General features: G+C 41.3%; 1 pseudogene; it reads left to right on the top strand.

Annotated features, from left to right (window-relative positions):
* Positions 1-330: 330 nt before the first annotated feature.
* Positions 331-2021, top strand: LOC136322569 (elongation factor 1-alpha 1 pseudogene; annotated as a pseudogene).
* Positions 2022-4852: the final 2831 nt, after the last annotated feature.

Below are 4852 nucleotides of genomic sequence, written 5' to 3'. Positions count from 1 at the left end.
AGGTTGACATCTAAGAGCTTGCCCGATCTGACCAGCTCTGTAGAGGAAGTGTTCTCTTGGACTGACAACGAAGACCAGGATCCAGACGGGGAAGAGGACGAGGGAATGGGCTCATCCTCCCTCCGGGGAGCGATCCCTGGGGCAGATGAGCCCCAAGACTCGTGCAGCTCTGAGGATTTCAAGGGATACCTGGAAAGTCCCAAACAGGGCAGCAGTAAAATGAAGCTCAAAAGTAATCTTTCAGGGGGTGTACACCATCTGTTGAAGAATATAACGAGCTGATGGTGCAAAATGGGGATCCCTGGACCAGGATGTTGGAAGTGTCTCGAGATGGCTGGAAGCACTCTCTTCCCCAGCTGCTGGAATCTTCGGGAACATCACCACATCGTGAAGAAGTCCACCCGCTCCCTAAGCACCACGCAGGTGGAATCTCCCTGGAGATTCATTCGTCCGTTGGTCATCTTCATTATCGGGCTGTACAAAGAGAAAGGACACGTAGATTCCGGCAAGTCAACCACTACTGGCCATTGATCTACAAATGTGGTGGGATTAACAAAAGAACCATCGAAAAATTCAAGAAGGAGGCTGCTGAGATGGGGAAGGGCTCCTTCAAGTATGCCTGGGTCTTGGATAAACTGAAGGCTGAACGTGAGTGTGGTATCACTGTTGATATCTCTCTGTGAAAATTTGAGATCAGCAAGTATTATGTGACCATCATAGATGCCCCTGGACACAGAGACTTTATCAAAAACATGATTACAGGCACATCTCAGGCAGACTGTGCTGTCCTGATAGTTGCTGCTGGTGTTGGTGAAGTTGAAGCAGGTATCTCCAAAAATGGGCAGACCTGCGAGCATGCCCTTCTGGCTTACACACTGGGTGTGAAACAACTGATTGTTGGTGTTAACAAAATGGATTCCACTGAGCCTCTCTATAGCCAGAAGAGATACAAGGAAATTGTTAAAGAAGTCAGCACCTACATTAAGAAAATTGGCTACAACCCTGACACAGTAGCATTTGCGCCAATTTCTGGTTGGAATGGCAACAACATGCTGGAGCCAAGTGCTAATATGCCTTGGTTCAAGGGATGGAAAGTTACCCGTAAAGATGGCAGTGCCAGTGGAAGGAACCACACTGCTTGAAGCTCTGGATTGCATCCCGCCACCAACTCGTCCAACTGACAAGTCCCTGCGTCTGCCCGTCCAGGATGTCTACAAAATTGGTGGTATTGGTACTGTGCCTGTGGGCCAAGTGGAGACAGGTGTTCTCAAACCTGGCATGGTGGTCACCTTTGCTCCAGTCAATGTTACAACTGAAGTCAAGTCTGTTGAAATGCACCATGAAGCTTTGAGTGAAGCTCTTCCTGGGGACAATGTGGGCTTCAATGTCAAGAACGTGTCTGTTAAAGATGTTCGATGTGGCCATCTGGCTGGTGACAGCAAAAATGACCCACCAGTGGAAGCAGCTGGCTTCCTAGCTCAGGTGATTATCCTGAATCATCCAGGCCAAATCAGTGCTGTCTATGCACCTGTGCTGGACTGTCACACAGCTCATATTGCTTGCAAATTTGCTGAGTTGAAGGAGAAGATTGACCACCGTCTGGCAAAAAGCTAAAAGATGGCCTGAAGTTTAAAATCTGGTGATGCTGCCATTGTTGACATGGTTCCTGGCAAGCCCATGTGTGTTGAGAGCTTCTCTGACTATCCTCCTCTGGGCCGTTTTGCTGTTCGTGACATGAGACAGACAGTTGCTGTGGGTGTCATCAAAGCAGTGGATAAGAAGGCAGCTGGAGCTGGCAAAGTCACCAAGTCTGCCCAGAAAGCTCAGAAGGCTAAATGAATATTATCCCCAATACCTGCCACCCCAGTCTTAATCACTGGTGGAAGAACGGTCTCAGAACTATTTGTCTCAATTGGCCATTTACGTTTAATAGTAAAAGACTGGTCAATGATTACAATGCATCGTTAAACCTTCAGAAGGAAAGGAAAATGTTTTGTGGACCATTTGGTTTTTTGTGTGTGTGGCAGTTTTTAAGTTAGTTTTTAAAAATCAATACTTTTTATTTATTTTATTTTTTCTTTTCTTTTTTACAGAGACAGAGAGAGAGAGAGATAGAGAGAGGGATAGACAGGGACAGACAGACAGGAACAGAGAGATGAGAAGCATCGATCATTAGTTTTTCTTTGCGCGTTGCAACACCTTAGTTGTTCATTGATTGCTTTCTCATACATGCCTTGACCGCAGGCCTTCAGCAGACCAAGTAACCCCTTGCTCGAGCCAGCAACCTTGGACTCAAGCTGGTGAGCTTTTGCTCAAACCAGATGAGCCCTCGCTCAAGCTGGCGACCTTGGGGTCTCAAACCTGGGTCTTTCATATCCCAGTCCGATGCTCTATCCACTGCGCCACCGCCCGGTCAGGAAGGAAAAAAAAATTAATACTTTTTAATGGAAACAACTTGACCAAAAATCTGTCACAGAATTTTGAGACCCATTAAAGCAAAGTTTAATGAGAAACCTGTGTGGTCTTTTGATCAAAACTGTAACTTTCTCTTATTCTATTCACAAAACACTTAAGAGTTACTTATTTCTGGTGTTACATATGCTGATACTTTAGAATTGGATAATTCTGTTTTTCTGGGGTGGTGACTTTTTTTTCACTGAAGGAGAATCGTCTTTATATAACTAAAAAACTGGGTGTCTTGTTAGTATAATAGTAAACAGGACAGATAAGCAAAGTAACTTGTTTATATGTAAGCTACTTTATGAAGGCCAAATTCTGCTAAATTTCATGTTTATATTTCAAATTCTGTATTTAGATCAATCAATATTGACTTAATTTATTCTGTCAAATTTTAGTTTTCCAGTTACACTGGAATGTGAATTTATGTTTACAAAATACTGAGGTGTAGTTAAAAGAAACTAAAATGAGACAAATAGTATGGAGTGCTGACTTGCCACAGTTAATTGTATCCGGAGTCCAGGAAGAATAAATGATGCTGGAAGTTGAAAAAAAAAAGGTGGGTGGTACAGTGGACAGAGTGTCAGACAGGGACGTGGAGGACCCATGTTTGAAACCCCGAAGTTGCCAGCTTGAGTGCAGGTTCATGTGGACTGAGCATGGGCCCATCTGGCTTGAAAGTGGGATCATAGACATGATCCCACGGTCACTGACTTGAGCCCAAAGGTCGCTGGCTTGAAGCCCAAGGTTGCTGGATTGAGCCCAAGGTTGCTGGCTTGAGCAAGGGCCCACGAAGAATTGATGCTTCTCATCTCTCTCCCTTCCTTTCTGTCTTTCCCTATCTGTCCCTCTCTTTGTCTCTCTCTCTCTGTCTCTGTCACACACAAAAAAAGAATATTTGACAAAGGAGGCAAGAGTATACAATCAAGTAAAGACAGTCTCTTTAATAAATGATGTTGGAAAAACTGGACAGGTATATGCAAAAAAATGAAACTAAACTACCAATTTACACTATTAACAAAAACAAACTCAAAATTTATAAAATACTTAAATGTAAGTTGTGAAACCATAAAAATCTTGGAAGAAAATATAGATAGTAGATGCTCAGACATCTCTCAGAGCAATATTTTTGCTGATATAACTCTGCAGGCAAGTGATATAAAGGACAAAATAAACAAGTGGGACTACATCAAACTAAATAGCTTTTGCAGAGCAAAAGACAACATTAAGAAAATAAAAAGACAACCACTCAATGGTAGAACATACTTCCTGATACATATGATAAGAGATTAATAATAAAGAACTTATACAACTCAACACCAGAAAGGTAAATAATTCAATTTAAAAATGGGTAAAGGTAAATAATCCAATTTAAAAATCTAATAGATACTTCTCCGAAGAGGACATACAGATGGCCAATAGGCATATGAAAAAATGCTCAATGTCACTAATCATTACAGAAATATAAATTAAAACTATAATGAGATATCACCTCACACCTGTCAGAATGGTTATCATTAACAAATCAACAAATAACAAGTGCTGGCAAGGGTGTAGAGAAAAGGGAACCTTTCCCCACTGCTGGTGGGAATGCAGACTTGTGCAGCCACTGTGGAAAACAGTATAGAGTTTCCTCAAAAAATTAAAAATGGAACTGCCTTATGACCCGGCTATCCCATCTCTAGGAATATATCCTAAGAATGTCAAGACACTAATTCAAAAGAAGAAATGCACCCCCACATTTATTGCAGCATTGTTTACAATAGTCAAGATCTGGAAACAGGCCAAGAGTCTGTCAATGGACAAGTGGATAAAAACGCGGTGGTACATTTACACAATGGAATACTATGCAGCTGTGAAAAATAAGAAGATCTTACTTTTTGTGATGGCATGGATGAACCTGGAGATTATTATGCTAAGTGGAAGAAGCCAGGCAGAGAAAGATGAATATCATATGATCTCACTTATATGTGAAATCTAGCATGTACAAGAAGCTATCAATGAGTGCACAACTAAATGGAACAACTAAGTGGAACAATGAGTTGATGCCTCTCTCTCTCTCTCTCCTTCTCTCTCCCTTCCTCCACCCTCTCAAATAAATGGAAAAAATTTTTTTAATCATGTAGGAATAACTTTAAAATTTTCTTTCTTAACATATACTTTAAAATTGTTTTGTATTGAGTTTATTGGGGTGACATTGGTTAATATATAATATACTTTTGTTTCTGAGAAATTTTAAGGGCCTCTTTAACTCTCATAATCACCAAGTGATTATGGTGAGGTCGAAAGAACATTAACTGATAATTAGGAAATTTACATTCTAAATTTGGCTCTCCTACATGCATTATTTTGAGCAAGTCTGTTTCTCTCTGATGATCTCAAAGATCCCTCTGGC

The sequence above is a fragment of the Saccopteryx bilineata genome, chromosome 2 (genome assembly GCF_036850765.1).
Source record: "Saccopteryx bilineata isolate mSacBil1 chromosome 2, mSacBil1_pri_phased_curated, whole genome shotgun sequence".
Taxonomy (NCBI): Eukaryota; Metazoa; Chordata; class Mammalia; order Chiroptera; family Emballonuridae; genus Saccopteryx; species Saccopteryx bilineata.
This window is presented reverse-complemented; position numbering and strand designations above follow the sequence as displayed.